The sequence below is a fragment of the Scyliorhinus canicula genome, chromosome 12 (genome assembly GCF_902713615.1).
Source record: "Scyliorhinus canicula chromosome 12, sScyCan1.1, whole genome shotgun sequence".
Taxonomy (NCBI): Eukaryota; Metazoa; Chordata; class Chondrichthyes; order Carcharhiniformes; family Scyliorhinidae; genus Scyliorhinus; species Scyliorhinus canicula.
In genome coordinates, this window is record NC_052157.1 from 61,742,877 (window position 1) to 61,755,065 (window position 12,189).

The 12,189-nt window shown below is 51.2% G+C and overlaps 2 protein-coding genes across 6 annotated transcripts in view; one reads left to right on the forward strand and one right to left on the reverse strand.

Annotated features, from left to right (window-relative positions):
- Window positions 1-12,189, reverse strand: part of LOC119975257 (sialic acid-binding Ig-like lectin 12) — a 312,188-nt gene that overhangs the window by 292,078 nt on the left and 7,921 nt on the right. The window lies entirely within an intron of this gene.
- LOC119975260 overlaps window positions 10,768-12,189 on the forward strand; it is a 137,425-nt gene continuing 136,003 nt past the window's right edge. For both annotated transcript variants that reach the window (XM_038814952.1, XM_038814954.1), the window contains exon 1: window positions 10,768-10,948. The gene's annotated coding sequence lies outside the window, so the exon portion shown is untranslated. The remainder of the gene's footprint in view (window positions 10,949-12,189) is intronic.

Consider the following 12,189-nt stretch of genomic DNA (forward strand, 5'->3'; position numbering starts at 1 on the left):
CTTGTACAGGTCCCACCTCCCCAGAATGCGCTCCAATTATCCAAATACCTGAAGCCCTCCCTCCTACACCATTCCTGCAGCCACGTGTTCAACTGCACTCTCTCCCTATTCCTAGCCTCGCTATCACGTGGCACCGGCAACAAACTGCCTGCTGGCGTTGCCGAATTTCAGAAACTATTATTGGGCGGCAAACATTGAAATGGTGAGGAGATGGGCAGTGGAGGAGAGATCGGTGTGGGCATGGATGGAGGCAGGGTCATGCCGGGGGACGTGTTTGTTGGCACCATTTCCATTTTCACCAGTCAGGTGCTCCGTGAGCCCAGTGGTGCTGTTGGCAATACAGGTGTAGAGTCGGTGCAGGCAACATTTTGGGCTGGAGGGCATGTCATTGTGGGCACCGATATGTTACAACCATAGGTTTGTGCCTGGGGGGTTGAATGTGAGGTTCCTGGGTGGCGGCAGGTTGGGATAGAGTACTTTAAGGACTTGTTCTCAAGGGCCATGTTTGCGTGGCTGGAGTAGTTGGGGGAATGGTATGCGTTGTCCAAGGGGAATAGCTTAAGTACCTGCAGGTAAGAGATTTGTGAGGACAGAGGTGCCGTCCTTCTTGGGGCTGCCGCCTACAGTGTTGCAGGACAAGTTGTTGTTGCAGGATGCTATAGGGGAGGGGAAGGTGTTGGTTATCTTTAAGGAATCGGTGGAGATGAAGCACAAATGGGAGGAGGAGCTGGGAAGGCAGGTGCGGGCCAGGACAGGGGTAGACCGGTAGAGGCTTTGCAGAGGGTGAGCGCGTCCTCCTTGTGTGAGGTTGAGCCTCATCCAGGTTAAGGTGGTGCACAGAGCTCACATGACGGAGCCGAGATGGGCATGTTTTTTGCGGAGGTATAGAATCAGTGTGGGTGGTGTGCGAGGGGGCCCGTGAATCACGTCCACATTTTTTGGGAGTGTCCAAAACTTGGGAGGGTTCCGGTAGGGAGTTATGTCCAAGGTTCTGGGTGTGGGGGTGACCCCGAGTCTGGAGCTGGCGGTATTCAGAGTGTCGGAAGATCCGGGAGTCCAGGTGGGGAGAAAGGCCGATGTTCTGGCCTTAGCCTCCCTAATAGCCTGGAGATGGATGTTATTGTGCTGGTGGGACTCGGAACTGCTGAATGCGGGGTTATGGATGAGTGAACTGGCAGTATTCCTGCGGTTGGAAAAGGTCAAGCTCGCTTTGCGGGGATCGGCAGAGGGGTTCACCCAGAGATGGAAACCGTTCATTGATTTCTGCAAGGAGGATTGAGGGGTCAGCAAGGGTGGGGCGGGTGGGGGGGGGCGATAAGGGGGTAAAAATTGGGAAGGTGGGATGAGGTGGGTCCCTGAGATGGCCACTAACGAACAAAAAATGGAAGACTGCAAAGAGTGCAGGGAAAACGGACATGTTAAAGAGCAAACAGCTTGCAGAGCAATTATGTATTGGGACAACTGCAGAAACCGGTTTCTGACGGCTGCAGAGACCAGGCAGCGCTGTGAATGAGAAGTCGTTAGCATACTAATGAGGTGATACCGGGCAAGTCCCAGATACAATGGACACAAATTAAGTATCAATCGATACATTCAATAGTAGGCCAGACCCAGTAGCGCCAGAGAAGCCCAGGACAATAAGTCCTAAGAACCACCCCAGCAATTAAGGAACGGCCCTAAGATTGGGGGGTTCAAAACATATCGATTGGGAAGAGGCCCAATCGATCCCCAGCAGGTAAGGGAGTCCGCCCAAAGGGGCGTGGATCCCCTGGGACCTATAAAAGAAAGGTCCCGCACATGGTTCAGTCTCCTGTCTCCGGCCTCTGACTCCAGCCTCCAGATCCCTGTCTTCTACATCAGCCGTTGAGCAGCAGCCACCAAAACGTAAGTGCCTAAACGACGACCGCAACCTGAAACCGGCATTACTGACACCCTTGCCAACTGATAGCGATTCGAAGCCTGCAGACCAGAACAGAACAAAGGCCTTGTTCCCTGACCTCGCAGTTCCTCGTAGGGCCTCACGGTAGCATGGTGGTTAGCATCACAGCTCCAGGGTCCCAGGTTCGATTCCCAGCTGGGTCACTGTCTGTGTGGAGTCTGCACGCCCTCCCCGTGTGTGCGTGGGTTTCCTCCGGGTGCTCCGGTTTCCTCCCACAGTCCAAAGATGTACGGGTTAGGTGGATTGGCCATGATAAATTGCCTGTAGTGTAAGGTTAATGGGGGGATTGTTGGGTTATGGGTATACGGGTTACGTGGGTTTAAGTAGGGTGATCATTGCTCGGCACAACATCGAGGGCCGAAGGGCCTGTTCTGTGCTGTACTGTTCTATGTTCCTTCTTAGCTAAGTATTAGTTGTTTAGTGGTAGAAGTAAGTTTAATCTTTAGTGTGTGCATGAGTGTTATTATAATTGTGTTATAATAAACTCTAATTGTTTTGGACTTACTAATTGGTGTACAGCTTTATTGCTTTGAACTTGACCTTGAAACCTGTGGCGGTGTCTTTACGGCACCTGGCGACTCCAGAGCTTAGAACAAGAAACAGAGCCAAGTGAGTGTTGAGCTCACTCACCCAGAACGACCAACAATGGAAACCGTTCATTGATTTCTGCAAGGAGGATTGAGGGGTCAGCAAGGGTGGGGTGGGTGGGGAGGGGGGGGGGGGGGGGGGGGGCGATAAGGGGGTAAAAATTGGGAAGGCGGGATGAGGTGGGTGTTAGTATCGGGGGAGGTTGGGGATTTGCAATTGTTTGTTCAGGTTGATGTTTTGGTCTTCTGATATTGTTGCGTATATTTGTAAAAAGCCTTGAATTAAAATATTTTTTAAAAATCAAAGAAGTTGCATTTCTGGAACGCCTTTCACCACACCAGACCGTCTCAAATGAAATATATTTAGCTCTGAATTGTGGCCCCTGTCATCGGAAAGCTTGGCCAATATTTCCTGCACAGTAAAGGTCCAGCAAACAACAGTGAGATCATCGACCAAGTCATCGTGTTTTCTTTGTGTCTCAGTGAAGTTTGCTGAGCTGTCTGGATAACCCTTCAGATCCTCACCCTGAGGAGTGGGACATCCTCTGCTCATCGATTGTTCTCTGCCCAATTTTCCTCATGCCCCATTCAGCTGCTCTTAATCTGACCTCTTCCTGACACTTGTTAGTGTGGGAAACACCACTGGTAACACACTATGCGTATTACGGTACTGCCAGTGTACTACAGGTGACACAGTAAATCCCAGCCTGCTGGCTCCTCCTGGCAGGCGCTGTATAAAAGTGTACGCTCTCCTGCGCTGCTTCCATTCTGGTTCCAGCTGCAGGAGGCTCAACATCTTGTGCAATAAAGCCTCAATAGTGTCACCATTTTCATCTCGTGGTCATTGATGGTGCATCAATTTATTGCACAAGATTTTTAGAGATGAACGTCTTAATCAAGCCCGATTGCCTGGAGCTGAACCCTCACGCAGCCGATGCCACGTCCACCTTCGAGCACTGGCTAGCCTGCTTTGAAGGATACCTCGGAGCAGCCACTGAAGAACTCTCAGACCCACAGAAGCTCCAGATCCTCTACTTACGGGTGAGCCCACAAGTTTTTTCGCTCATCCAGGACACGCCCACCTACACGGAAGCAATGGTGCTACTAAAAGGACAGTACATCAATACTGTGAATCAGGTGTTCGCCAGGCACCTCCTGGCCACGAGACGGTAACTCCCGGGGGAGTCTCAGGAAAATTTCTTGAGTGCTCTGCAAATACTCGGCAGGAACTGTAATTGCCAGGCAGTGTCGGCAGTTCAACACACCGAACTAATAATCAGAGACGCTTTTGTCACGGGCATTAAGTCTAATTACGTTCGCCAGCGGTTATTGGAAGGGGCTACGCTCGACCTTACGGAGACTATACAGCTCACTAACTCCCTTGAAGTGGCCTCCCGCAATCTGGAGGCCTACACCCCCGACTGCGCGGCACCCTCATGGGCATCGTGGGCCCCACCATCTGCCGACTCAGGTACACAGCAAGCCTGAGCCGCGCGACAGCCAGCCAACTCCAGAGGGCCCAAATGTTATTTTTGTGGCCAGAGCAAACATCCCAGGCAGCGCTGCCTGCAACGGGTGTGGCAAGAAGGGCCACTTTGTCTCCGTTTGCCAGGCCTGATCGGTCGCTGCCGTTTCCAGGCCCAGCATCCCTATACCCTCCATGTGCGATCAAAGGGCGCCGCCATCTTCGCCGCCGACTGCCACGTGTGGCCTGTGGGCGCCGCCACCTCGGATGTTGTCCACCGTGGGCGCCGCCGTCTTGGACCGCGCCTCAGGACCCCTGCTCGCCCGGCCGTTCGCAGCCCGCCGATACCTCAGCCACCGCTGATCAGTCTAGAAACTCCCAACATCTTCCGCAGCTGGCCTCCATCACCCTCAAATAGTCTCGGCCCCGCAACCTTGCGACCGCTACGACGACGGTAAAGATCAACGGGCACGAGACGTCCTGTCTCTTTGACTCCGGGAGCACAGAGAGTTTCATGCACCCTACTATGTAAGGCGCTGCTCCTTCCCGGTCCTCCCCGTCACCCAGCAAATCTCCCTGGCCTCCGGATCCCATTCTGTGCAAATCCAGGGGTACTGCGTCACGACCCTCTCCATTCAGGGCGCAGAGTACAGCAACTTCAGACTCTACGTCCTCCCCCATCTCTGCGCTGCCCTGTTACTAGGTCTCGATTTTCAGTGCCACCTCCAAAGCCTTACTCTGAAATTCGATGGACCCCTGCCCCCCCTCACCGTCTGTGGCCTCACGACCCTTAAGGTCGATCCGCCTTCACTGTTTGCAAAGCTCACCCCGGACCGTAAGCCCGTTGCCGCTAGGAGCAGATGGTGCAGTGCACAGGACAGGACCTTTATCAGGTCGGAGGTCCAACGGCTTCTGCGGGAAGGGGGTCATTGAGGCCAGGAACAACCCCTGGAGAGCTCAAGTGGTGGTAGTTAAGACTGGGGAGAAACACAGGATGGTCATCGTCTACAGTCAGACCATCAACCGGTACACGTTGCTCGATGCGTACCTCCTCCCCCGCATATCTGACATGGTCAACCAGATTGCGCAGTGTCAAGTCTTCTCCAGAGTTGACTTCAAGTCCGCCTCCCAACAGCTCCCACGGAGGACCGCCAACACACTACATTTGAAGCAGATGGCCGCCTCTATCAATTCCTTAGAGTTCCCTTGGGTGTCACGAATGGGGTCTCGGTCTTCCAGCGAGCGATGGACCGAATGGTTGACCAGTAGGGGCTGCGGGCCACGTTCCCGTATGTAGATAATGTCACCATTTGAGGCCATGATCAGCAGGACCACGACGCAATCCTCCAAAAATTCCTCCATACCGCCAAATTCCTTAACCTCACCTACAATCAGGAGAAATGTGTGTTCCACACCAACTGCTTAGCCATCCTTGGCTACGTTATGGAAAATGGAGTCCTAGGGCCCGACCCCGACCACATGCACCCCCTCCTGGAACTCCCCCTCCCTCACTGCCCCAAGGCCCTGAAAAGTGCCTGGGGTTTTTCTCATAATATGCCCAGTGGGTCCCTAATTATGCGGACAATGCCCGCCCACCCATCAAGTCCACAGTTTTTCTCCTGACGGCTGAGGCCCGCCAGGCCTTCAACCGCATCAATGCGGACATCGCCATGGCCACGATGCACGAGGTCAACGAGTCGCTCCCCTTTCAGGTGTGGAGAGCGATGCATCGGACGTGGCTCTGGCCACCACCCTCAACCAGGCGGGCAGACCCGTGGCCTTCTTTTCCGCATCCTTCATGCCTCCAAAATTCAGCACTCCTCTGTCAAAAAGGAGGCCCAAGCCATTGTGGAAGCTGTGCGACATTGGCGGCATTACCTGGCCGGCAGGAGATTCACTCACCTCACTGACCAATGGTCGGTTGCTTTCATGTTTAGCAATACACAGTGAGGCAAGATCAAGAATGACAAGATTTTGAGGTGGAGGATCGAGCTCTCCACCTATAACTATGAGATCTTGTATCGCCCGGGAAAGCTCAATGAGCCCCCAGATGCCCTATCCCGCGGTACATTTGCCAGCGCATAGGTGGACCGACTCCGGGTCTTCCACAATGACCTCTGCCACCCGGGGGTCACCCGGTTCTTCCATTTTATCAAGGCCCGCAACCTGCCCTACTCCATCGAGGAGGTCAGGACCATGACCAGGGACTGCCCAGTCTGCGCAGAGTGCAAGCTGCACTTCTACCGGCCAGATAGAGCGAGCCTCCCGCCCCTTTGAGCGCCTCAACGTGGACTTCAAAGGGCCTCTCCCCTCCACTGACCACAATGTGTACTTTCTCAATGTAATTGATGAGTACTCCAGTTTCCCATTCACCATCCCATGCCCCGACATAACTTCTGACACGGTCATCAAAGCCTTGCACAGCATCTTCACCCTGTTCGGTTTCCCCACCTACATCCACAACGAACGGGGATCCACCTTCATGAGCGATGAGCTGCATCAATTCCTGCTCAGCAAGGGCATCGCGTCGAGCAGGACCACCAGCTACAACCCCCGGTGAAACGGACAGGTGGAGAGGGAGAACGGGATGGTCTGGAAGGCCGTCCTGCTGGCCCTCCAGTCTAAGAATATCCCGGTCTCCCGCTGGCAGGAGGTCCTCCCCGATACGCTCCACTCCATCCAGTCGCTCCTGTGCACTGCTACTAATGAGACCCCTCACGAACGTGTGCTTGCCTTCCCTAGGAAGTCCACCACCGAGGGTCTCGCTCCCAACTTGGCTGACAGTTCCTGGGCCCGTCCTCCTCCGGAAGCATGCCAGGAGTCATAAATCGGAACCCCTGGTCAAGAAAGTCCTCCTCCTCCTTGCGAACCCACAGTATGCCTACGTGGCACACCCCGAAGGGTGACAGGTCACAGTCTCCCTCCGGGACCTGGCACCCGCTGGGCCCCTACCCACAACCTTAACCATTCCCGACCTGGTACCGTCTCCCCCCCCTCTGATTGCCTCCCTCACCCCTGCGCCGCCCACCCTCCCACCAGCGAACCTCACCACAGCCCTCACCACAGCAGCATCCGCCCCTCACCGGATCCACTACTGGGTGACGAAGGAGAGGACAACACGCTCCCGGAGTCGCAGGTGACCACATCGGCGCCCACACCACCACCAGGACTGAGGCGATCGCGACGGAGGGTCAAAGCCCCCAACAGACTCAATCTGTAGTGTTGTTTTCACCCCCACTAGACTTTTTTTTAAACAGGGGTGGATGTGGTAAACACCACTGGTAACACACTATGCGTACCACGGTACTGCCAATGTACTGCAGGTAACACAGTAAATCCCAGTCTGCTGGCTTCTCCCGGCAGGCGCTGTATAAAAGTGTGTGCTCTCCTACGCTGCTCCCATTCTGGATCGAGCTGCAGGAGGCTCAACATCTTGTGCAATAAAGCCTCAATAGTTTCACCATTCTCATCTCGTGGTCATTGATGATACATCAGTTAGCAACATTCTGACTTGGACTCCAAGGGAAATTCGGTCCTGCTGTTCCAGTTGGCTGAATGACAAATTTCCACCTAGAACATAGAACATAGAACGATACAGCGCAGTACAGGCCCTTCGGCCCACGATGTTGCACCGACATGGGAAGTCAAAAACTAAAGGCCATCTAACCTACACTATGCCATTATCATCCATATGCTTATCCAATAAACTTTTAAATGCCCTCAATATTGGCGAGTTCACTACTGTTGCAGGTAGGGCATTCCACGGCCTTACCACTCTTTGCGTAAAAAACCTACCTCTGACGTCTGTCCTATATCTATTACCCCTCAATTTAAGGCTATGTCCCCTCGTGCTAGCCACCTCCATCCGCGGGAGAAGGCTCTCACTGTCCACCCTATCTAACCCTCTGATCATTTTGTATGCCTCTATTAAGTCACCTCTTAACCTTCTTCTCTCTAACGAAAACAACCTCAAGTCCATCAGCCTTTCCTCATAAGATTTTCCCTCCATACCAGGCAACATCCTGGTAAATCTCCTCTGCACCCGTTACAAAGCTTCCACGTCCTTCCTATAATGAGGCGACCAGAACTGTACGCAATACTCCAAATGCGGCCGTACTAGAGTTTTGTACAACTGCAACATGACCTCATGGCTCCGGAACTCAATCCCTCTACCAATAAAGGCCAACACACCATAGGCCTTCTTCACAACCCTATCAAACTGGGTGGCAACTTTCAGGGATCTATGTGCATGGACACCGAGATCCCTCTGCTCATCCACACTGCCAAGAATTTTACCATTAGCCAAATATTCCGCATTCCTGTTTTTCTTTCCAAAGTGAATCACCTCACACTTCTCTACATTGAACTCCATTTGCCACCTCTCAGCCCAGCTCTGCAGCTTATCTATGTCCCTCTGTAACCTGCAACATCCTTCCACACTGTCTACAACTCCACCGACTTTAGTGTCGTCTGCAAATTTACTCACCCAACCTTCTGTGCCCTCCTCTAGGTCATTTATAAAAATGACAAACAGCAATGGCCCCAGAACAGATCCTTGTGGTACGCCACTCGTAACTGAACTCCATTCTGAACATTTGCCATCAACCACCACCTTTCTTTCAACTAGCCAATTTCTGATCCACATCTCTAAATCACCCTCAATCCCCAGCCTCCGTATTTTCTGCAATAGCCGACCGTGGGGAACCTTATCAAACGCTTTACTGAAATCCATATACACCACATCAACTGCTCTACCCTCGTCTACCTGTTCAGTCACCTTCTCAAAGAACTCGATAAGGTTTGTGAGGCATGACCTACCCTTCACAAAACCATGCTGACTATCCCTAATCATATTATTCCTATCTAGATGATTATAAATCGTATCTCTTATAATCCTCTCCAAGACTTTACCCACAACAGACGTGAGGCTCACCGGCCTATAGTTACCGGGGTTATCTCTACTTCCCTTCTTGAACAAAGGGACCACATTTGCTACCCTCCAGTCCTCTGGCACTATTCCTGTAGCCAATGATGACCTAAAAATCAAAGCCAAAGGCTTAGCAATCTCTTCCCTGGCTTCCCAGAGAATCCTAGGATAAATCCCATCAGGCCCCGGGGACTTATCTATTTTCACCTTGTCCAGAATTGCCAACACTTCTTCCCTACGCACCTCAATGCCATCTATTCTAATAGCCTGGGTCTCAACATTCTCCTCCACAACATTATCTTTTTCCTGAGTGAATACTGACGAAAAGTATTCATTTAGTATCTCGCTTATCTCCTCAGCCTCCACACACAACTTCCCACCACTGTCCTTGACTGGCCCTACTCTTACCCTAGTCATTCTTTTATTCCTGACATACCTATAGAAAGCTTTTGGGTTTTCCTTGATCCTACCTGCCAAAGACTTCTCATGTCCCCTCCTTGCTCGTCTTAGCTCTCTCTTTAGATCCTTCCTCGCTTCCTTGTAACTATCAAGTGCCCCAACTGAAACTTCACGCTTCATCTTCACATAGGCCTCCTTCTTCCTCTTAAGAGATTCCACTTCTTTGGTAAACCACGGTTCCCTCGCTCTATCCCTTCCTCCCTGCCTGACTGGTACGTACTTATCAAGAACACGCAAAAGCTGTTCCTTGAACAAGCTCCACATATCCAGTGTGCCCAACCCTTGCAGCCTACTTCTCCAACCTACACATCCTAAGTCATGTCTAATGGCATCATAATTTCCTTTCCCCCAGCTATAACTCTTGCCCTGCGGGGTATACTTATCCCTTTCCATCACTAACGTAAAGGTCACCGAATTGTGGTCACTGTTTGGAAAGTTAAAGTCTCCCATAACAACTACCCTGTTACTTTCGCTCTTTTCCAGAATCATCTTCGCCATCCTTTCCTCTATATCCCTAGAACTATTAGGTGGCCTATAGAAAACTCCCAACAGGGTGACCTCTCCTTTCTTGTTTCTAACCTCAGCCCATACTACCTCGGAAGAAGAGTCCCCATCTAGCATCCTTTCCGCCACCGTAATACTGTCCTTGACTAGCAGCGCCACACCTCCCCCTCTTTTGCCCCCTTCTCTGAGCTTACTAAAACACTTAAACCCCGGAACCTGCAACAACCATTCCTGTCCCTGCTCTATCCATGTCTCTGAAATGGCCACAACATCGAAGTCCCAGGTACCAACCCATGCTGCCAGTTCCCCTACCTTATTTCGTATACTCCTGGCATTGAAGTAGACACACTTCAAACCACCTACCTGAACACTGGCACCCTCCTGCGAAGTCAAATCTGTGCTCCTGACCGCTATACTCTCAATCTCCCGTACCCCAAAACTACAATCCAGTTCCCATGCCCCTGCTGAATTAGTTTAAACCCCCCCAAAGAGCACTAACAAATCTCCCCCCCAGGATATTGGTGCCCCTCAGGTTCAGATGTAGACCATCCTGTCTATAGAGGCCCCACCTTCCCCAGAAAGAGCCCCAGTTATCCAGAAATCTGAATCCCTCCCGCCTGCACCATCCCTGTAGCCACGTGTTTAATTGCTCTCTCCCTATTCCTCGTCTCACTATCACGTGGCACGGGCAACAACCCAGAGATAACAACTCTGTTTGTTCTCACTCTGAGCTGCCTTCCTAGCTCCCTAAAGGCCTGCCTGACATCCTTGTCCCCTTTCCTACCTACACCTGCTGCATATTATTCTGTTTTGTTTACTCAATGATGTCCAGAACCTGTTCTCAAAAGGCAGAGCAGCCTACAGGCTGTGGGAATATTTACAACACCCATTGGCAATTGGTAGTCAAGGAAATGCAGAGTGAGTCAACAAGGAACTGCTGACTTTCAAACTGATTCACTGGTTTTGCAACTGGTTTGGTTTCAGGAGAAGCTGCAGCGAGACTCAAGAACTGGAATTTTAGATTCTCCAGCTGAAGTATCTTACAGGGAAATGAGCTCCTGATCCAGGTACGTTATTTATTCACTTAAAGACAATATTCATCTGTCTAGGGTCAGTACTGGGTGTTTAATTTATTTTGTACAAAACGTATCAAAAGCTACCTCAAGTGCGAATGTTGAAATCATGGCTGGAATTCTCCGGTCGTTGCGATTTACTCTTCCTCCCGGCAGCACACCCCCATCCATGGGTTTCCCGGCATGGTGGGATGACTTCAATGGGAAATCCCATTGACAAGCGGCGGGAAGACAGAATCCCACCGCCAGTGAACCGGCACATTAATAGAAAGGTGCAGTTGGGGGATTAGTGAATCCTGTCCCGTAGCTCTGTCAGAAGCCATTCAGCCCATTGTTCCTGTGTTGGCTCTCTTAAAGAACAATCTATTAGTGCCACTCCCATGTTCTTGCCCCAGCTTCGCAAATTTCAAACTTCAAGTTTTTAATCTAATTCTCTTTTGAAATTCTAATTCTCTACTCTATTTTGTACCCTTTAATATCTCACTCACCCTGTTGGAACCAACAATTCTACGGACACGTGCTTGTAGGATTAGAATAGCGGTTTTAATATACTTACAACAGAGCCAGCCTGTTAGCCGTTTAACTTTCGGTGAACTGGCCGGCTGACCCTGTGGCACTGACCTTTATACAGCAGCTCCCGGGGAGGACTCCTGGGCGCAGCCAAGGGAGGAGCCCCGTACAACTCTCAAGCATTCCCAGAGCCACCCCCCCCCCCCCCCCCCCGGAGGTCAGATAGTGCAACTGCACTTACAATATAGACACATGTATACAGGTTATAATCCGGTGTGAATCACATTCACCACACCCTAAATCCCACTTTCCCTTTCACTGACCTTTAATATCCCATCTAGTCTAATTCTATGTTTATGCTCAGTCCCCAAATCATTTCATGTTCCCTATTTGTAGCAAGTAATTTATTCCCTTTTATTTATCATACTTCCACAAGTTTGTAGTTGAGCATCCTAGATTTAATCAACCCCTGTGAGAAAATAATCTTTTTTCAAACTTATTTTATATTCAGGACTCTGTCTTATCTGCTCTTAACATGAAAGTCAGCAAGTGTGGGCATGTCTGTGTGGGTGTGAGAGAGAGAGAGAACATATCAGGGAAGGGCTGAACCCGGAATAAGGGACTTCAGTTATTTGGAGACAGGATGAATCTGAAACTGTTCTCCCCAGAGCAGAGAAGGTTTGGGGAAATTTAATGGAGGTTGAATATTGCTGAAAAGAGAGTCA